Source organism: Terrapene carolina, unplaced genomic scaffold, assembly GCF_002925995.2.
Source record: "Terrapene carolina triunguis isolate 2854851 unplaced genomic scaffold, T_m_triunguis-2.0 Scaffold33356, whole genome shotgun sequence".
Taxonomy (NCBI): Eukaryota; Metazoa; Chordata; order Testudines; family Emydidae; genus Terrapene; species Terrapene triunguis.
The window spans coordinates 3,898,790-3,921,593 of NW_020697707.1; positions in this window are offsets into that span (position 1 = coordinate 3,898,790).

The following is a 22,804-nucleotide window of genomic DNA, read 5'->3' on the forward strand; positions in this document are numbered from 1 at the left end:
GGCTGAGAGCCAATAGAAAAAGGCTGGGAGGCAGCCAATCAGGGCCAGGCTGGGCCCTATAAAAGAGCTGCCGGGCCAGAAGGCAAACAGTCTCTCTCTAGCTTTGGAGAGAGTCTCACTTAAGCCTTGGCGCGGGAAGGGCCTAGCTGCCTGGGAGCACAGGGTACTGGAAGCAGAGCAGTGCTGGGGAAAGGCAAGAGGACCTGGGGAGCTCCAGCCTGGCAACTCCCCAGGCTGAGGCCTTGTTAAGGCCTAAGGAGGTACTGGGGCTGCAGAGGTGCAGCCCAGGGATGGGCAGAGGCAGCTGGTCCAACCCCCTTGCCAGTGATGAGTGGCCATGACAGACTGCATCTGCCCCAGTGAGTGGGGGCTAGATGATGACTGGCAGTAGCCACTGAGGCAAGGTGGGTATAGAGGGTTCGATGTTCCCCTGGGAGGCTAGACCCAGAGAGCGGGGGTACTGCTGTGGGCAGAACCCCAAGGTAAAGGGCACTGGGGTCTGGGAGGGAAACGGGGGCCTGAGGCAGGCGAGACACTGGCCAGCAGGAGGTGTCCCGAGGCTGGAATTGAGCTAATTCCCGGATGGCCAGCAGGAGGCGCTGCGGCGGTGAGTCTGCGATCTGCTACAGACCAGCAGAGATTCATGGATGGGGTAATAGCCTGGGTTTTTTCCCCACTTCAGTTTTATCTGAACTGGAAAAATAAATGTTTTTAAACAAGTTTAACTTGCATGACCTTAAAGCTAGTGTTGACAGGCAACGTTGTGTTCACTGATGTCTTGGCCAGCCCTCATTTCCCTGCAGGATGGTGACCAAAATGAACCAAGCTCTGGAAAAGAGCAGAAGGGAGGAGAGCGTGCTTTAAAGAAATGGACTCCGTTAACCATGTAAAATAAGTAGTCTCTGTCAACTTCCAGAGAGAACTGGGTACAGAGGGTGAACAAAGTCACGGATGAAAGAAGCTGGCACTACAGAAACATTGGAATTCACTCTAAACAAAGAGGTTAAACTGGCAGTTAAAGGGAGCCCTGTGTTTTATTTCTTACAGGTCACAAACCACTGTTTGGGAAATGGGTTGAATTCCTGTGTGGAAAACGGGACATGGCATTTGTCAGTCGTTCACCATGCACTTCCTACCTGCAGGGCTGTTCACTGCTCTTTTCTCCACGCGTAACTAGAGTAGCATCCAGGGCCATTGCAATGAGTCTGTCTCTTGATATTACTGTCCCTCCTTCCGACTTACGTACTCTTGCAAACGGTGGATCAAATTGTCCCCTGATGTGTATCTTTATCCAAACCGAACTTGTTCCAGTCAATGTCACATTGGCAACTAGAAGCCTCCAGAAAGAACTCCAGGAGATAGATTAGCTTCTGCTAGCTTGGCCAGAGGGAGGCTCCCTCTTGGCTTCTCTGCTGGAGATGCTGCCTATAGACTAGAGGTGTCCTTATTAGTCTCTAATATGGTAATGTCCGGATCTATCCACTGTGAGCCACTCCTACCCAGGGCAGTTTTTCCACCCGGGGCTGACTTTCTGCTCAGAGTTTGTTTGGTGTCCTGAGCTGGGCCATTGAAGTCTGTGGCATTGGCTGTGCTGGGTGTAGGGTTTCTGAGCCCTGACTTGTAAGTTAAGCAAGGGGGAAGTTCTGTTTCTGCACTGCTGCATTCTTTCATGGAGAAACAGCAAAGCTGCTTCAGTTCTTGAGCTCCCCAGGTGGAGGGGAATAAGGGCTCTTGGCTTTTGAAAGTTACACTCGCCGTGCCTGAGCCATGCGGGGGCCAGGAGTCTCTGCAGCTGCTTTCCTGCCACTTTTCTGAGCTGCTCAGCTGGGGACACTGTTGGACTGCACAGGAGAAACAGCACAGGCTCTTCTGTCATGGTCCGGGCACTGATTTTTTTGAAGGCCTGCTGGAGAGGCACTGTCTCCTTGGGCATCTCCCAAGTCTGGATATTGCTCCGCTGAAGGGGTGTGGCTATGTATGCGAGGGGCTGTGTTATTGCACACCTCAGGGGGACACTGCTGCGGCAACGTGCTGTCTATCAAACTTAGATATACATTTGTAGTTGTTGCTACCTACCCAAGCCGTATGAGAGAAGAAGGAGGACAGGAAATCCTCCTCGGCAGCGCACCTGAGCAGCTTCTCCCTAGGGAACATAGACATCCTTATTGTTACTACTTATGTTGTAATACTCCAAAGTGTGCCAAGCACTTCCCAAACACATAACAAGGCAGGTTCGTGCCCCAAACATCTCTAAGTGAGCAGGCAGTGGAGGAGAGGAACGGGATACAACACACTATCATCTAGGGTACGTCTATACTACCCACCAGATCGGCGGGTAGTGTTCGATGTATCAGGGATCAATTTATCACGTCTTGTCTGGACGCGATAAATCGATCCGCAAATTGACCCCCGTACTCCACCTCGGCAGGAGGAGTAAGTGGAGTCGACGGGGGAGCCGCGCCAGTTGACTCGCCGCCGTGAGGACAGCCAGGTAAGTCGAACTAAGATACTTCGACTTCAGCTACGTGAATAGCGTAGCTGAAGTTGCGTATCTTAGTTCGACCGCCCCCCCTCCCCCGCTAGTGTAGCCCAGGCCCTAGTCTCACTTTTGTACCTTACGTGCATTTATACATACAATTCATAGTATTCATAGGCCAGAAGGGACCATTATGATCATCTAGTCTGACCTCCTGTATGGCCCAGCCCAGAGACCTGCCCCAAAATGATTCCTAAAGCAGAGCTGTTAGGAAAAACATCCAATCTTGATTTAAAAATTGTCAGCGATGGAGAATCCACCATGGCCCTTGATAAGTTGTTCCGATGGTTAATGACTCTCACTTACATGAATCTGTCTAGCTTCAACTTCCAGCCACTGGACCGTGTTAGACCTTCATCTGCCAGATTGATGAGCCCATTCTTAAATATTTGTTCCCTATTTAGATAATTATAGATTGTAATCAAGTCACCCTTTGACTTTCTCTTTGTTAGACTCAAGGAGCTCCAACTATTTAGCTTATCACTATCAGGCATGCTTTTTAATCCTTGAATCATTCTTGTGACTCTTCTTTGAACCCTCTCCAGGTTATCAACCTCCCTCTTGAATTATGCACACTGGAGCTGGACACAGTATTCCAGCTGTGATCACGCCAGTGCCATATACAGATGTAAAATAACCTCTCTGCTCCTCCTTGAGATTCCCTTGTTCACGCATCCAAGGATGGCATTAGCCCTTTTCTCCGCAGCATTGCACTGCGGGTACATGTTCAGCTGATTCTCCACCATGACTCCCAAATCAGTTACTGCTTCCCAGGATAGAGTTCCCCATCCTGTAAATATGGCCCATGTTCCTAGATGCATTTCAATACAGCTAAATATAAATGTATACCTATAGTTTGCGCCCAGCTTCCCAAGTGATCCAGATTACTCATTCCGGTCAACATACATGTACTTTACAGTCCTTACATGCGTGATTCCACTGATGTCAGAGGAGGATGTTCGGGCAGAGGAAGGATGTTCTAGGGGTTAGGGTACTAGGCTGGGCTTCGATAGGCCAGGGGATAGTAGCACTTTCCTACCTCCCAGGCAGCTAACAGAATTAAAAAGATGGAGGTGCTCGGGTACCATGGCCATGGGGCTTATGGTAGCACCATACACCGAGTGGGACTACTTGACGCATCTTTTTTTATTTGCTGAGTCACAGAAATTACACCCCACTCTACACAGAACACTAACAATATCTGAACAATTGTTCTTGGAATGGAGATAGTAGCAGGAGGTGAAGTGATCAAAATATTCCTCCCCAGGGAACCTCAGCTATGGAATCATGGCCCACACCTCCATAATATACTGAAACATTCCTCCTGCAGGCGACTAGCTCCGGGGTGTAGGGACTTCCTCTGGGTTTGGCATTTAACACCATCAACTAGAAACAAAAGGGGTTTGTTTCACAGGGAATGATCTCATGGATTGTGCGGTGACTGGTGTCTTCATCCTTGTGCGTCCTGCCTGTTCTGTGCATGGGGTGACAACAGGAGAGGAAAGAAGTCTTATTTGCATGAGGATTGCCCTTGGATTGCTCCATACTCCGAGTGTCAGTCCTAGAGTTCAAGGCCAGAAGGGACCGCCTGATCATCTAGGCTGACCTCCTGGATAGCACAGCCCACCACCCACACGCCAAACCCAACAGCTGACCCAAGTGTCACCTCCCCCAGGAGCCTAGACTCCTATGTGCCAGAGGATGGACTGAGGGGCACCAGTGCTTGAGGCCCCTGTAATTGCCGGGAAATAACGCCATCCCATTGTCTGAGAGTGATGCAAATATTAGACCACTCTAACACCTCAACCAGGCTGGGCCCCATGATGCTAGGCACTGTACAAATCTAACAAATTACCGTCACTGACCCAAAGTGCTCAACCAGTGCACACAGGTGTAACTGAAATCCATTTGTGAGTGGCCGGCCTTAGGAGACGTACGCCCTACAGGGATGGCCCCACGGCTTCAAGACGAATGGCACATGTATGACTGGACAGCACTGAATGACCTTTCTGGCTCCATTCATGTCACACCGCCATGGAGAGGTATTCATATCCTGGAGAGAACTACTGTGGGGCGGGGCGGGGGAGGGGATTTGATAGCTGCTTTCAACTACCTGAAAGGGGGTTCCAAAGAGGATGGATCTAGACTGTTCTCAGTGGTACCAGATGACAGAACAAGGAGTAATGGTCTCAAGTTGCAGTGGGGGAGGTCTAGGTTGGATATTAGGAAAAACTTTTTCACTAGGAGGGTGGTGAAGTACTGGAATGGGTTCCCTAGGGAAGTGGTGGAATCTCCTTCCTTAGAGGTTTTTAAGGTCAGGCTTGACAAAGCCCTGGCTGGGATGATTTAGTTGTGGATTGGTCCTGCTTTGAGCAGGGGTTGGACTAGACGTCCTCCTGAGGTCCCTTCCAGCCCTGATATTCTATGATTCTACTGGGATAACTGGAGCTGTGAGTTCTGCACCTTCCCCACAGTATGAGATTGTCACCGCTCTGGCTACAGTCCTTTACTTCTGTTTGTCCAGTGTCAACACAGTGGGGGTCCTGGGCTGCATTAGATATTAACAATAATCTCAAGGTAGAGGGGAGGTGCTTTCCAGCACGTGATTCAAGGCTGACTGAAGTTGACGGGAGTTTTTCCACTGACTTCAACAACTTTTGGATCCGGACCCTAATAATAATGGAATAGGAGATATAGGGCACAGGTCATTTTGGATCAACAATGCCCATATGGAAGATAAGTCTTGAGCCCAACAACTTGTTGACTAATACAGGAGTAACTGGATGAAATTCTGTAGCCTGTGATATAAGGGAGGTCAGACCTTCTGGCCTTAAATCTTTGAATGCTCCCATTATAACCTGGACTTGACAGCTCTCATTCTGTCCCTAGTAATTATTAGCCACAACAAATCCACTGGTTAGTAGAACTCGTCAACATTTCTTGCATGGAAAAAACTTCCTTTCAGAAAATATGGTTTAATTGAAACTGACGTTTTCCACAGGAAAGGCTATTTTGACCACATAGAATAAAATTCTCGTTTGGAGAATTGAAACTGTGTCATTTTGAATGGACATTTAGAACAGAACTGGCATTTTTCCCAAGATGGATCCTTGGCAGGAGGCAGCTTGGACTGTTTTTCAATTTAGTTGATTATTGTGATTGTCAGTATCAGCTGTGTGGCTTATCGAAAAAAGGCAATTACTGTTCATTCTGTCTTGTAGGGCACCCAGCACTGTCGTATGTGTGCACCAGGGTTTTTTAATGTATTTATCCTCCAAGCACCTGGTGAGTTAGAAGTGCTATCCTCCCCATTTCACAAATGAGGAAACTGAGGCACGGAGTCTAAGTGACTTGCCCAAGGTCACAAAGAAGTTAATCAGAGCAGGGATTTGAATCCAGCTCTCCCAAGTCCTTTCATCTGTCCTCCTTTTCATTCTAAAACCATTCCTTTCTCTGCTGTATACGACGCTGACACAATACAGTCACTATTAAACATTAATGCGCAAGCAGGTTTAATCTTCCCCACTAGAACAACTATACCTAAGCGATAGGGACCTGTACAGGTTCAGAATGGGGATAGTTGTGCTAACATTGCAAATGCCAGGTAAAGCAAATAACAGATGTTTATGGCACCTGCTGCTTGTTTTTGTGCTTACCAGTTTCCTGATCTGATGGTTGTTGTTAATAAACAATGATCTTTGCTCTCTAGCAGTGGTTCTCAACCAGGGATACGCATACTCCTGGGGGTACGCAGAGATCTTCCAGGAGGTACTCAGCTCATCTAGATATTTGCCTAGTTTTACAACAGCCTACATAAAAACCACTAGCAAAGTCAGTACAAACGAAAATTTCATACAGAAAATGACTTGTTTATACGGCTCTGTGTACTATACACTGAAATGTAAGTACAATATTTATATTTCAATTGATTTCTTTTATAATTATCTGGTAACAATGAGGAAGGAAAATTTCAGTAGTAGTGACGCTTTTGTATTTTTATGCCAGATTTTGTCAGCAAGTCGTTTTTAAGTGAGGTGAAACTTGGGGTCTGCAAGACAAATCAGACTCTTGAAAGTGGGACAGTAGTCTGGAAAGGTTGAGAGCCACTGCTCTACAGTAAACTGCTATGGTTACTGTTGTCCATGTTATAATGGCAATAAATCTTATATCCCTTATCTCATTATTTCCAAAAGCACAATTCACTCACAGATGGGCTTTGAGTCCGATCTTTCATCCATCTGCTGACATTAACAATCCATTCTTCTGAAAGGACATACAATTTTCTGGGAGAAACAAGAAAGCCCAGGTACTTGACTGTTTTTAAATGGGGAAAATGCTTTGAGAGACACAAGGAAAAGGTCTCAGGGTATGTCAGTACAATGCTGCCTTGCAAATTTATATGACATTAGCATTTCAAACCCTCTGGATAGAGAGCTGAGGGCAAGAGATATGCTGGTTGCTCTCCGTTGTAGGGCCACAAAGGAGGAAATGGCCAATGGAGAATTGCTTCATGTGTAGGGGGACAGCCAATGAAATGTCAGCACCAAGAACAGCTCTGGGAGAGACCGGGAAAATGACTTTGCTATCTGATAACCTTCTGGAAACTAAGGCATTTAAAAAAATAAACCAACTACAGCTACAACTGAGTTGGATCAGAACTGGTCTTTTTTTTACAGCAACCTAACCCATACTCGGCTTTGTTTCAATAGCTCACTGGAGCTGGTAAAACTGCAACGAGTCTGAGTACAGAAAGAGTTTTTCTTAAGGCCCAAATGCTGCCTCCCTTACGGTGAGTATCTCCCTCTGCGTAGTCCCATTGATTTCAATGGAGCTGCTCAGCAAAATACTACTCACAAGTAAGCAAAGGTGGCAAAACCAGGCCGTAATATTGTTACTCGAAAGAAAAACAATGCATAAGGAAAAACATTCTGCTTTTCTCGTTCATGGGGGCTGGAATGGTAAGCTGACATGTATGCAAACGCCATCACAATTGGTAAATGTAGAAACATACGTTTCAATATTGTCTATGGATTAATGCCCTTGTATAAGGCACTGCTAAGACCTCAATAGGATACTGTGGACTGTTCTGATCACCCCTGGTCAAGAACCATGACTTCACAGTGGAAAGGTACAGAGAAGGGCTGCTAGGATGGACGGCCTATCTTACAAGAGGAGACTCAAAGGGCAGGGCTTGTCTACCCTAGCAAAATGAGGCCTCAGGTGGGGATCTGATTGCTCTGTATACATACAACCCTGGGAGGGAGAAGAGCTGCTGGATGATGTTTGTGCGAGAACAAATGGGGATAAACCGGCCATGAACAAACTCCGGCTGGAAATAAGAAGATGATTTCTCTCCATCAGAGGAATGAGGTTCTGTGACAGCCTCCCAATCCCAGTGTGTGTGTGTGTGGTGGTGGTGGTGGGGGAATACCCCAACTAGCTTTAAGATGGAGCTTGACAAGCTAATGACCAGGACTGTATGATGTTACCTCCAATAGCAGAGGCCTGGACTAGAGGACCCAGAGGTCTCTTTCAGTCCTATGTACATACGATGTCTCTGAATGTTAGTGTCCCTAAAAATAAACAGCTGCTCTGAAGATGCTAAGGCACCGAGGGATATATTCCATCATATCAGATCACAAACACTCATTGGAATTATTGTCTGGGCTCTGAAACCAAAATGACCCCAGAAAATTCAGAGCAGTGGTTGAAAAGTAGCTCCTAATCCACCCTTCGCTGTACTCAATCAGCACTAGTATGGACTGTAAACTTGCCCACCCTCTGCCTATAACCCTATCCTGTTGTACCTACCATTCTGCAGGTCTTTCAAGGGCTAGCCTAGGGGATTTGCACAATGTCAGCTAAGATGGACTCAAACTGCAACAAGTGAAATCTCGATCCAGACCTTGAGCTTTTGGGTTTCTCGTATTCTAAAGAAATCGTGGCCCTATTGAAACTAGTTGCAAAACTCCTCTTGACTTCAGTGGGGCCAGGATTTCCCCTCCATTTGTCACTCAGTCTTCCAGAGCCCTAAAGCCGAGCAATATTTATATTGTCGATTTGGGTTAGAGCCCATCTTTGTAGTGTTTAATTGGTATTACCATATATACCGAGGCAGAAGCTTTCTCATTAGCTATATTAAAATTGTAATATATTTCTCTAAATTATTGCAAATAGGGAATTCATGGGTTTTTTTCTCTCTTCCCTCCCCCCCCCCCACAAGTTATCTTGCTTTCTCTTTGAAATCAAATTATAGACTCATAGACTTTAAGGTCAGAAGGGACCATTATGATCATCTAGTCTGACCTCCCGCATGATGCAGGCCACAAAATCTGACCCACCCACTCCTGGAATAATTCACTCCCTTGACTCAGCTGTTGAAGTCCCCAAATCATGATTTAAAGACTTCAAGTCGCAGAGAATCCTCCAGCAAGCGACCCCTGCCCCATGCTGCGGAGGAAGGTGAAAAACCTCCAGGGCCTCTGCCAATCTACCCTGGAGGAAAATTCCTTCCCGACCCCAAATATGGCGATCAGCTGAACCCCGAGCATGCGGGCAAGATTCTCCAGCCAGACCCACATTGACCATTGATACTAATTACCAGCGATGGCATGTTATTGACTTATTGACTAAAATCACGTTATCCCATCAAACCATCCCCTCCATAAACTTATCAAGCTTAATCTTAAAGCCAGAGAGGTCTTTTGCCCCCACCGTTTCCCTCGGAAGGCTAATCAAACACAATAATTTTTGTGGCATAGGGTTGGGATTTTATTGCAAGACGATGCAATATTGTTTCATACCTATTAACTCAAACAGGCATTGGATAGCAATGTCCTATTCCAGACCGCTACACCTCAGATTTCCTTTAAGTAGCTAGTTTGACCCAAATCACACTATTGTCGGCAATTCCAAAAAGGCAAACTGGGGAAAAACCCCTATTTGCCCAGCTCTAGCCCTCGGCCCCAACTGGAGAGGGAGCACTGGAGAAGAGTGAACTCTTGATTGAAACCCTGTGCATGTAGTACCGTTGATTAAACGGTTCTGTGCAGCACTTAAAGCAGAGCCACGTTAATTAGACAAATAAATACTCTTCATTCGGTGGAATGCATTTATCTAAAGACACAGCTAATAGAGATGCCTTTAAGCATTCAATAAACAACAGCATAGTGCCATTCTGCTCATCAGGGGAACATTAATCTCCTGTTATTCTAAAAAGGCTGCTTTAGGGGAAGAATTTTAAAAAGTCACATGACGCACTCCTAGCACATTGAATCTCAAATTCAGATGAGACGTGTAAGGGGATGGGATGAAGGAAAGAAACCCCCTCGTACAAACAATTGAGCCCTTACGGCAGAGTGGGCATACGTACTTCACTGCTGTCACCTGAACTCGCTAGGGAAGGGCTGTGCGCACTACAATGACACTTTCACTTGCTGGGTAGACTCCAGCTCGGCGGCTGATCTGGGCCTCCACACTTGTTGCTGCTGAATTCCAGCTTCCGCCCAGAAGTAAACTACAGCCTGCTCCAAAGTCTCCAGAAGACAATGGGATTCTTCCGTTGTTTGAGCAGGTTTTGGGTTCGTTTCTCTGAGAACATGGCAATAAGTTTTGGGTTCCGTCGGATGACTGTCACTTCGACCCATTCCCTTGTAAACCACTCGTATTTTCCACATTTATGACTAAAGGCGGTGATAGGGTCACAAATCCATTTCAGAGGTGTTAATGAAGCTGCACCAATTTATATTAGCTGAGGATCTGGCCCTCAGTCTACCAGTCAATTAATTTATTCTTTATTTTAACTGTACTTTCCTGGCAGAATATCCAGTGGAGAAAATCTAGATCAGTTTGGGAAAGAGGTGGGATGGGTATTATCTTAGTTAATATTTCTTGCTGCTCCGGAGTTTATTGATGAGTAATAGAGAAAAGAGTCTCAAATTCCCCAGAATGCAGCCAAAGCCTCTGGTGATTGGCAGCAGACAGCGCTCCAACTTTCCATCAAAATGGTCCATTGGAGGGGGTGGGGAATGAGACTGTTTGCCACTCCACATAGATTCCAGCATAATTATCTGAGCTCCATCTCTCCTTGCTTTGTATATAAAGTGAGTTGACTTGTGAGGACCCTCCTGCACCATTTTTATTTATTTGTATTTCGACAGCTCCTGGTGCCCGCAAGCTGGTCCCGTGGCCCCTCTGTGCTAAATGTTTGTACAAACACAAAATGAGAGACTTAACTTGACCCCAAAGTGTTCACAATCTTAGGGCGCAGCCCTGTTTGGTCCTGGGATACGAGAGAGACAAAGGGACGAGGGTAACGTCTTTTATTGCACCAGCTTCTGGTGCTGAAGGGCGAGCTCTGGACCTTACGCAGACCTGAAGAAGAGCTCGAAAGCTTCATAGAATCATAGAGCATAGTTAGAAGGAACCTCAGGAGGTCATCTAGTCCAACCCCCTTCTCCCTTTCGGTTGGTCCAATAAGCTTCTCTCTTTTGGTTGGTCCAATAAAAGACGTCACCTTATCTAAAAATCTAAATAGATTTAGAAATATTATTTATCCGCATCATAAGGCTGGGGAACTGAAGCCCAGGGACTTGTCCAAGGTCACATGGGAAATCTGTGGCAGTGCCAGAAATGGAACCCAAATCTCTTGAGTCCCAATCTATTACTTTAACCAGCAGGCCAGCCTTCTCACTGATTCCCCCTCTTCCTCCCCCAAATCCTAAAGCTGATCTTGTGCGTAGCAGCTTGCTCAAAGACACAACAAGTATATCCTTAGTGTGTGTCTGTAAGAAACTAAAGTGGTAGGTGCCGGGTGTTGGTGCAGTACTAATTAAGAAAAAATAAGTTAATCATAAGAATTATTAGTGAGGTGAATTTCAACTGGTTGGGTGTGACCCTCTGTCATGAAAGGCAATTGGGGAGGGGAGGGGGTTGTGAGGGGATGAAAATGTTGTTACAATTCTAAAGCAAAACAACTAAAATTTCCAGGAAAAACTCTGGGAAGGCCAAAATCTTCAAGGTGAGTGTGGCTGAATGTAGTAGTAATTAAGGCAGGAGTAGCAGACCCTCTTCTACTATCTTCCTCCTCACACACCTTTATCCTTCAAATTCAAGTTTTCTCAATCAAGCTCTGAAAACACAAGCCCAGCTAAATTTTACAGGCTTATCATTGGTGTCCCGGATCTATTCCTTTACTCTCAGAGTAAAAAGGGGGTCACACAATTCTTTTGACTTTGAACGAGGGGTTGTCAGCCTGAAAAGGTTGGGAAACATTGACTTGGAGACGAGAGCAACACCGACTCCCCATCGCTGGAAGTGTTCAAAGAACAGATAGTGAGCAATAGGGAGTCTGTCAAGATCTGTGAATGCTGCACTGCAAGGATGCTAGAGACTAAACTGGGTAACTTGAGAAATCATTGTTAACCCTCCTGTCTCTTCAGAAACAAAGACTTTGTTTAAAGGGGGTTGTGTGTGACAGCCCTCCCAGATAAACTTTAAAGAGGAAGGAAAGAAGTTATGAGACCCCCTCTGAACAGTATCTTCATACTCAGGCAGACCATGTTTTTGCTGACAGTGACAAATATTGGTTTGTGGAAGGAATTTCCTTCTGCCTCCCAGTGGTAAGGATCCATACTACACACAAAACATGAATCTCTCTCCCGGAATAATGCAAAAGCTTCATTACAATCTCAGCAAGTGCACAGCATTGGCAATGTTCACAGAGGTGTGGGGTGTAATTGGGGAGGGGCATATGTGGAAGCACAAGGTCATATTCAAACATGTTAAGATATGGAAATACACTGCTGAGGTATATTTAATTCTGCCTTGAAGTGACATCATGAAGATAAAAATATGGGGCGGGGGAGGGGAAAGACTGTCTTAAAAAAAAACCAGTAGAGCTGGTGGGAAAGGAAAGAAATCATGATTTAAAACAAAACATTTTTTCCAAATTTAAGATTTCAAAATGTAAATTCCAACCACCTCCACCGTGGGTTGATCTATGACATGGGGGGGAAATGTTCTGCTGAAATGGTTTAACGCCTCGTTATTTCTTACACGTCCAAATTTTCAAATAAATATCAGCTGTAAAAATCATCTGAATCGACTCTGGTCCCCAAAACACTCAAATCCATTCATCAGACGAGTATGTTTCTTGCAGGGCAACGTTATGGTTGTTTGGGGCAGGTGTTAATTTGGCATTCCCATCCCCAAATACATTTGGATTTCCTTTAACTGTGGATTTTCTGGGCTTACAATGCTTGGGCCGGGATAATTACAAGACCCCGTAATGTCTTTCATATGTTCTCTCAATCCAACATAATTTTCGCCTTGGCAATTCCACATAAGTGTTACCATTGGTCAGTAAGTTGCATTGGAATCTGCTGGGGAACCAAAATGCTGTTGGATGGGGCCCTAATTTGCCTTACACATTTTGGCCTGAATCAAGGCTAACTCTGCACAGGCTCTTAAGAGATGGGTGAGCCCGTTTCCCCCACAGCATGCCTATGCAGGAGACAGCTATGATTCGACTTGGCAGAGTGCTGGGAAAAGACAGGCCAGCACTGCTTCCGGTACTCCGTGACCCAAAGGGAGTGTGTCTAGATGAGGGGTATATGGCCAGGGTTTGTCCTGCTGGCTAGTGCTGGGAGGGGAACGCCTCTGCTACACTTTGATAGAGGTGTAACAAAGGCTGCTGCCCAGTACAATTCCCTCCCTCCGCCCCCAGAATGCAATGTCTTAAGCAAGAGTAATGCCACCTTCTGCAGGTGCTTGCTCTGTCTTGCCTTCCCATGGATCTTGAGAGCCATAATTTTAGTCCCCTGCTCTTGTCAGGAATGAAGTAGGTTCAGTTCCCCATGCATTATGTAATGGGAAATGCAGGTATTAAGTCACCCTAATACTTTATTTCTGGACTGACAGATCTATATATACTGATCCTAGCTGTGCCTCTTCCATATGTCTTACAGCCAGGATGTGCTTGACATTGGGAAAGATTAACGATCAGGAGGGTGATCATCATCTTCCATTGCCTGCTAGGGGATGTGGATTTTGATCACCACCAGTGCCATATGCTTTGCCTGGCATCCCCTGTAAGACGGTGCCCGGCAGCCTGGGCGTTTGACTGCAGATTGTGCTCCATTGGAGTGTCACTTTCCCTTACTGATGCTTTCTCAAGGTTACTGCGGCAGGCTGCGTTTTTCAGAGGGATTTTCTGCTTTTGCGAGGGCAGAGGCTTTGACAGCTGTCATGTAGCATAAACTGTAAATGGACAGCTGTGAAATGCAGCACATAAAAGGGATGAGCGTTCGGAGCAGCAGCAAAGAAGCGATCCCAGTAATCTGTGGCCGGTGGCGTAAATATCGGCTATATTCCCATTACGGGGGAGTGTGATCAAAGATTCACTTGCAAGCTGTAAAATAACCGGGCAAAATCCAGGGAAAGGAAGGTGCTTAGATGCTGTAGTGGAGAAATGCACAGTTGGTCTTCAAAATAAAATCATCTTCCTTATTTTGAATTAGAGGCATGCACAATTTTTACAGTGGAGGAGGAGTGCTCTATTTATTAGCAAGGCACTCTGTATTTAAAAAGGTCTGACTTCAGTTTAACAAATTCAAGGACTCTGCTTGTGCAATTTGTGTTTCTCTATAAATGAGTTACTCTCTAGACTAGACAATGGTCTGGCAAGCAGCAGTGAATAGGTTATTTATAGAGCTTGATGGAAATACTCCAAGGGAACATTTTTTCCACCAGAAAATGCCATTTCATCTAAAACAACACGTCTCATGGAAAGGGGTTGATTTTTGACAAAATTTTGTCTCGAAATAAGTCATCACAGAGTGTTCTGATCAGGTCCAACATTTTGTTTTGACCTTTTCAGAATGGAACATTTCAATGTTTCTGTTTTGAAATGACATTTTTTGTTTCAAATTTTTTACTTTATATTAGTATATAATATAAAACTTTTTAAAAGTGGAAATCGAAACAAAACCTTTAGATTTTATTGGAACTAAATGATTTGATTGACTTGAAACTAACATATTTAACCTATTCGACAGTGGTGAGGCCTCATTTGGAGTACTGTGTCCAGTTTTGGGCCCCACACTAAAAGAAGGATATGGAAAAATTGGAAAGAGTCCAGCGGAGGGCAACAAAAAGGATTAGGGGGCTGGAGCACATGACTTATGAGGAGAGGCTGAGGGAACTGGGATTGTTAATCCGCAGAAGAGAAGAAAGAGGGGGGATTTGATAGCTGCTTTCAACTACCTGAAAGGATGGATCTAGACTGTTCTCAGTGGTACCAGATGACAGAACAAGGAGTAATGGTCTCAAGTTGCAGTGGGGCAGGTTTAGGTTGGATATTAGGAAAAACTTTTTCACTAGGAGGGTGGTGAAGCACTGGAATGCGTTACCTAGGGAGGTGGTGGAATCTCCTTCCTTAGAGGTTTTTAAGGTCAGGCTTGACAAAGCCCTGGCTGGGATGATTTAGTTGGGGATTGGTCCTGCTTTGAGCAGGGGGTTGGACTAGATGACCTCCTGAGGTCCCTTCCAATCCTGATATTCTATGATTCTATTTTTTTTACAATTTCATTTCGTGGAAAATTTCAAAAATATTTATTTCCGTTCTGTTTTGGAGTTGAAATAATGGAATTTCCTGCAAAATGGATCATCGGGTTCCCACCCTGCTCTAGTTATGGGTGGCACAGTACACTGCCTTTCCCGAAGGAAGAGTACATTGCTGCTGATTTCCAGCCGGTATAACATCCCATGATCAAGTTCAACTCTGCTGGCTGGTGTCTTGCCACTTGCTTGTGGGCATCTGGAGTTGAGTGACAGGGAAATTACATGGGGGTGGAATGTGGGGATTTTTTTTGGCTCGAAGATCGAAATGCTTAATTTCCTCCAATGCATCTGCTTGTGTGCAAGCATGAATAAGCTGAGGAAGGTGGTTTCCTAGTTTGAGTACTTGATTTTATAGCTGTAACTTTCTTTCAATATACACCTCTACCTCGATAGAATGCTGTCCTCGGGAGCCAAAAAATCTTACCGCGTTATAGGTGAAACCACGTTATATCGAACTTGCTTTGATCCGCCGGAGTGCACAGCCCCGGCCCCCCGGAGTGCTGCTTTACCGCGTTATATCCGAATTCGTGTTATATCGGGTCGCGTTATATCGGGGTAGAGGCATAATTGATATAAATATGTATACACATTCTTGTTAAGTTTTAATGTATACATCTTGAATCCAAGCACCAATTGTATATGACAATTTGAGCCCCGAAAGTATTTTTTCATAGAATTATAAACCTCTGAAAATAACAGAAAATTGAATGTATTGTCATGGAAAATCCTGGTGTGACCCTAATAAGAGAACCACGATGCAATAAATCAGCAGGATGACCCTTCACAACAGATGATGCCCCTGACTTATCCATGTTATGATTTAGAAAGCGGCAACTTGGTGCATTTGGAGGATTTATGGAGATATCGCACAACCCATACATCAGTTGTGCGTTTTAAATCACTCCGTGGCCTCATCAGTTAGTTAGGTTTTGTGTGTCATAACTTAAGCCGGCTCAGGTTTTTTAAGCCTTTAAGGATGAAAAGTGTTTTCACCATGTTCATGACTCTGTATGTGAATTATAATCTCTAATATAAACCTTTGGTCTCTAATTTATAAATATCTTCCCAGCATATAAGGCAGTCAGATGCCCAACATCCACTGAATTTCAGTGGGAGGTGGGTGACTACACCCCATAGGCCCCTTTGAAAATGCTAACCATAAATAGTTGCTGAATGGTGCTTAAATTGAAAAGTGTCTGAATGTTATTGTAGAGCCCCCTATAAAAGGCTCCACATGGCATTATGCAGAAACCTCCTGGCAAAAGGCCCTTGCTTTTGGCCAAATTTTAGCATTAGAGCCATAGAGTCCAAGCCTAGAAGGGACCACCAGGTCATAAATGCTGGCCAGCACCTCTGTTGAATCAAGAAGTTGAAGCTGGAGTGGAAAAAAAAAAAAAACCTTTGAAGAAAGGCCTAAACTGTGACTATTATTAATAGCTTCATCAGTGATTTAAATAATGACATAGAGAGTACACTTAAAGTTTGAGGACAATACCAAGCAGGGAGGAGTTGCAAGTGCTTTGGAGGTTGTGAGGATAAAGATTCTGAGATGCTCAGATACTGTGACGATGGGGAACATATAGGTACCTAAAGCAGGTGGAGGCGTATGCCGTGAAACTCCAGTTGCATGCATGTTGTAGAGTTTATGCCGCGCGTGTGCGCGCGCTACAGATTTTCTTGGGGAGTCACATCCTGGAATTTGTGTTTGTATTTCCCGTATTTGCACGCGGTTTGAATTCTGAGCCACTGCAGTGTACATTTGAAATGAATCCGATTTGTTTGCACTAATAAAAGGCACCAGGCTGAAGACCGAGTGACTGTGCGAAGGGAAAGCCTGGCACAATTGCATATTTGGAGAAGGATCAAAAGCTAATCCCGCTCTATTACTTTTGGGGGCCTTTTTAGGTGAATTTCCTACTGCAATGGCCAGTGCGAACACAGCAGCCGGTTAGAAATCTGAGCACCACTTCTTCACGATGGCCCTGATTCAGCAAAGCACATGAGCCCAACTTAAAACACTTGCCTAAGTGCTGTGCTGAGTGCAGGCCTGAGACCCTTTCACGAGGAAAATATTCCTTGTGCTTGACATAAAGGTGGAGTCAGTATTTCCATGTGGAATGTGTATTTCCATGTTACAGCCCTTGCAATTAGAGGGAATTTACCTATGCAGCTTTTACAGCGATGGATAAGTGGATAAATCAGCTCAAGTAAAATAAATCCATATTTCTTGGTCCCAAAGCATTGGTCTGTAGCCTGATCTATAGATTATGTAATAATTATATTGATGACTTAAGAATCCCCGGTTATCACTTTGAGGGTTGGCAGGTTCTTGTCCCAAAATCAGACCCAGTATTATTCAACTTCTTATAGTTGGGAACCCCGATCTGCCCAGTTGCAACACTGACACGGTCACATTCAGTGGGATCCAGTTCCGCAGGCACCACAAGAAACAGGGGATGCAGTGGACCAGGCTGTTTTTGGTAACAGCAGGAGGTTGCTATGGTAACAGTGTTTGTGCAGAAGTTCTAAGCCCCGAGTAGCTCCTTCAGGGCACGTGACCATCACCTAGTGGGGGCTGACAAACTCAAAACAGGGAGGGGACACCACGCTGTAAGCAAAACTGCCCAGCAGCAGAATGTTGCAGGCTGGCAACCGCCCCGGGGAGAGGTTTCAAACTCTGGTCATCGTGCTTGCCAGGATCCGGGGTTGTGCTACCATTAGTTGCCAGGTAACATGCAAGAGCAGTGAAATATGGCTTTCCCAACATACTCCTTGCGTGATCCGGGGCACGTCATGCCATCTCTCTGGGCTTTGGGTGTCCACTTGTAAGCTGATGGTCCTTCCTCTCCTCCTGCTTTGTCTTGGGTATTTCGATGCCACAGAAGACAATGGGAAGATTCTTTCTGGTTCTAATGGGAGCCAGGTCAGGTTTTGAATGAATTCTCAGGGTTACACCATAAATGTTTGGCAAACTGAGCTTTCAGACTGTTCTAATGACATGTATTTGTGCAGAGGAGAAGCGAGGTCAAAACTATAGCGAAATGCAACCTACACGGAGCTACTATAAGATGGACACAAAGCTGGTTGGAAAACTGTTCCCAGAGAGTAATCATCAGTGGTTCACAGTCATGCTGGAAGGGCATAACAAGTGGGGTCCCGCAGGAATCAGTTCTGGGTCCTGTTCAATATCTTCATCAATGATTTAGATAATGGCATAGAGAGTACGCTTATAAAGTTTGTGGATGATACCAAGCTGGGAGGGGTTGCAAGGAGGATAGAATTAAAATTCAAAATGATCTGGACAAACTGGAGAAATGGTCTAAAGCAAATAGGATGAAATTCAATAAGGACAAATGCAAAGTACTCCACTTAGGAAAGAACAATCAGTTGCACACACACAAAATGGGAAATGACTGCCTAGGAAGGAGTACTGCAGAAAGGGATCTGGGGGTCAGAGTGGATCACAAGCTAAATATGAGTCAACAGTGTAACACGGTTGCAAAAAAAGCGAACATCATTCTGGGATGTATTAGCAGGAGTGTTTTAAGCAAGACATGAGAAGTAATTCTTCTACTCTACTCCACGCTGATCAGGCCTCAACTGGAGTATTGTGTCCAGTTCTGGGTGCCACATTTCAGGAAAGATGTGGACAAATTGGAGAGAGTCCAGAGAAGAATGACAAAAATGATTAAAGGTCTAGAAAACATGATCTCTGAGGGAAGATTGAAAAAACTGGGTTTGTTTAGTCTGGAGAAGAGAAGACTTAGAGGGGACATGATAACAGTTTTCAAGTACATGAAGGGTTGTTACAAGGGGGAGGGAGAAAAATTGTTTTTTTTAACCTCTGAGGATAGGACAAGAAGCAACGGGCTTACATTGCAGCAAGGGCGGTTTAGGTTAGACATTAGGAAAAACTTCCTAACTGTCAGGGTGGTTAAGCACTGGAATAAATTGTCTAGGGAGGTTGTGGAATCTCCATCACTGGAGATTTTTAAGAGCAGGTTAGACAAACACCTGTCAGGGATGGTCTAGGTAACAGTTAATCCTGCCATGAGTGCAGGGGACTGGACTAGATAACCTCTCAAGGTCCCTTTCAGTCCTACACTTCTTTGATTCTATAGTTTGGAATTTTCTGATTCTTTTGGCTCTTCTGAGATTTGTAGATTTCTCTCCCTCCCCCACCAATTAACATTGCTGCTTTGGGCAAATGCAATACCTCTGATCACTGTTGTTGTGGAGAAGCCCCATTCTGGGAGGAGTCTATAGTTTGTTCAGGACAAACCCACCTGTTCTCATCTCTCATATTGCCCTGAGACGCTGCTCTGTGCACTGGCTCTCTACTGAACACAAAGGCCAAGTCAAGGTTATTGCCTTGATTTTTTTCAAAGCCCGACATGGAATCCACAAAGTGATAGAGGTTAAGGCAGGAAGGGACCATGCTCACTCTGACCTCCTGTAGGACACAGGTCAGAAAATTCCTCCATCTGGTCCTTGCATCCAGCCCATAACTTCTTGTTGACGTAGATAATCTGTTTTAGGGCAGGTCTACACTAAAAGTTAGGTTGACCCAGCCACATCCAGACCCCTGAGTGACACAGTGAAGCCAACCTAACCCCCAGTGTAGATGGCAATAGGTTGATTTTTCTGTTGACCTTGGTACCGCCTCTCAGGGAGGGGGATTAACTACAGAGCCCCGCCCGTCGCTGTAGTGAGTGTCTACACTGGAGCGCTACTGCTGCAGCATTTCTAATGAAGACTTGCTCTGTCCTCAAAAGGCCTGATTCCGCTGTTGTGGGAGGCCCTTGCTGAGGAGGGAGACGCATCTGTCAGATATCCAGGGCCAGTTCTGAGCGGCAGCCACTGGATTGATGTTTGTCAACTAATAAGCTTAAGGCAAATGGTGATGGCGCTCACGGGAGCCAGACTAGGACTATGGGAGTCCCTGCTGGAAGAAATAAGAACAGCCACTACCCTCGCTGCTTTCAGACCCACCTCTCTTCCCACATCCGTGCCCTCCATTCTCATAGCCGATTCTTTCGGAATGAGTCTGATAAATAAATAAAACCCTAAGCCTGTCTCCTAGAGGAAAACAAGGACAATATTGGCATGTTATTTAAGCAATGGGAGGTGCTCAAATATCCATTGGGCAGAACCAAAGCCAAAATCTAGTATGAATCTAGTCAATAATAAAAAATCCCCTGGATTCAACGCTGTGTGGAAATGGTTCATGCCCTTAGTTCCCTAGCTTCATTGTGGCAGAAGGGCTTGGGAAGTTGGTGCTGATGATCTGTTTTTAATTTTCAGTTGATATTGGTCTTCCAACCAGATCTTTTTTTAAAAAATTTCTATGAACTTCCCCCCCCCCCTGCAAATGTCAGCACAAGACCTAGACGCTACATATGGCCTTATTCTGAGGCTGTCTTGTACTGGCCCTCTGCTTGGGTGGGAGGGAGCCTTCACCCTCTGAGTCTTCATGTTTGACAAACTGAACTCTTAGTTTGGAATAAATTACCCTGTTGTCTCTACGTTTTCCCTGATGTCATTGCATTTCCCAAACCAAGCCCTGTTCCAAGACCTCTCAGCTCTCCCTCCCATTTGCCCCAGGACATGACATGTGGGGTCATTTTGACCTTCCACAGTAGATAAGCCTTTACATAATTCTGGCATCCACAAAAGAATTGTCAACCTTTCCCTTTGGGGAGGATCAAATATCTGCAGTTGCAGACGCCGCATTGATCAGCTGTCACAACTCAACTCTTTTCTCTCTTACTGAAGCTCTTCTCAGATCATTATTGATTTGCTGTGCTTAACTAAAATAGCCGAAACCACGTCAGAGTTGTTTGGAGACCTTGTCTCCTGCACTCCAGTCCAGAGTAATGTGGTGTCCTTTTTGCGACCTTCACCTAAAAGCTCTTAATTTCTCCTCCAGAGTTTAGAGGCTTTCCTAAAAGTTACACTTGTTCTAAGCCGTTTAGAGCCAGCTCTCTTCTCCATCTGGGTGGAGGGTTGAATATTTCCACATTTGGTTTCGAAATGAAATGCCACCTCGTTATGTGTTTATACACAGCTTAGCACGGGGGGGGGGGGGGGGGTCCTTGATGGGACGGATTACATGCGGCTACAATACAATTATTAATCATTGTTCGTAACAATGTACTGTTACAACTGGTGCCTCGACTGGTTTGCCCAGACAATAGCTCCCCTCTGGCTTCCCCTGCAGTCTATCCTATAAGGCTGTAATTTGTTTTTCCAGTGGGCCATTGAAAGTAAGTGGGAGTTAGGTAGGCTGTGATTTTTTTTTAAAGGACCTGAGTGTCCAAGTTCTTAAAAAAAATCCTGGGACAAATCTTGCTGTCTTTAATGCCAGCCAATCTCCAAATGATTTACAGAAGAGTTTCGCTGGCGGAAGCACTCCAGATTGGAGTCCTATAACAAGAATTATGAAGTTGAAATTCCTGAGCTTCCTAATTTTCCCCTCGCTTTTATACAAGAAATTGGATTATCATGTGGAATTTTAAAAATAAAAACAAAAACAAAACAAGGGTTACAGGGTGGACTGGGTCCTTTAAGAGGGAACTAACCCAGCTGACGTGTGCCTCGTTAACAGACTCTGGGGGGGGGCTCGTCGAGGGCAGCTGGCCTCTGTAAAGAGCCAAAGGGGCACAGGAACCAGCCAGAGGACAGCGTGGCACAGTGATGCTCCAGGCTGCCAGAATCTGAGGCTTCAGAGACCAAAAAACTCCAGCTGGCCAGTAAAGCTGAGAGATTTGGGTCCTCTCCTGGGAAAAGGGAGAAGCCCCAGGCCTGAGTTTGTTTTGAAGTCGCTATAAATTTGACCCAGAAGGGGAATGTTCTAAGAACTCTGGACTGGTGAGGTTTATTTAAGGAGCCTGGAAGAAGGGAAACTGAGGCAGGCACAGCATTCCCAGCCCCGCCCAGGAGGTGGCCCTTGGGAGGTAGACAACCCTGTTACAATGAGTTACTTTTAATATGATGTATTGATAGCGGGTAAAACTCACCTCATCACATGGCCTGTGCACCATTCAAATACCACCTAAGCCCTTGCACATAACTCAATGCGGGATCAAACTGAAACCCCCTTGACCCCAGAGCCTGTGTCAGCTGTCTGTATTGTACACAGAGCCCCAAATCCTTGTGGATAGGTGAGCTTGTGTCTGTAAAGATACCTGGAAGGACCACGACACCTTGGCATAAGTAAGAAATAGTTCCACGCTATGGTTAATGAACTAGTCAACATCCTCTTACATTAATAGCTACTGTGACTATGGGAGATATTTCCCTTAGCTAAAAACACATGACCTTTTTAGCTACATGTCTAATTAAGAGGGCTTTGCATTCATTCCCCCAAAGACCAGGGGATTGCAAAGAAAACGTCAAGAAACAAACATGCCCTATTCCGGTAATCGCCTTGCTCCTTGGTAGGCATGAAGACTGCTAAAGGCCAAAAGTAAACAAAGACAGGGCTTGCCAAGGTACCAGATGCTCCCTAGGCCTGGCAACAAAGTCACTTCATTGGGTCTTGTGTATAAACTTCTTTGGAATAGTTCTGCCCTGTTTAATTGGGGTCACGTATTTTATGCTGAAAAGGTTCGTTATTTGCTCCAGGCCTGCTACCCTTGCCCCCCC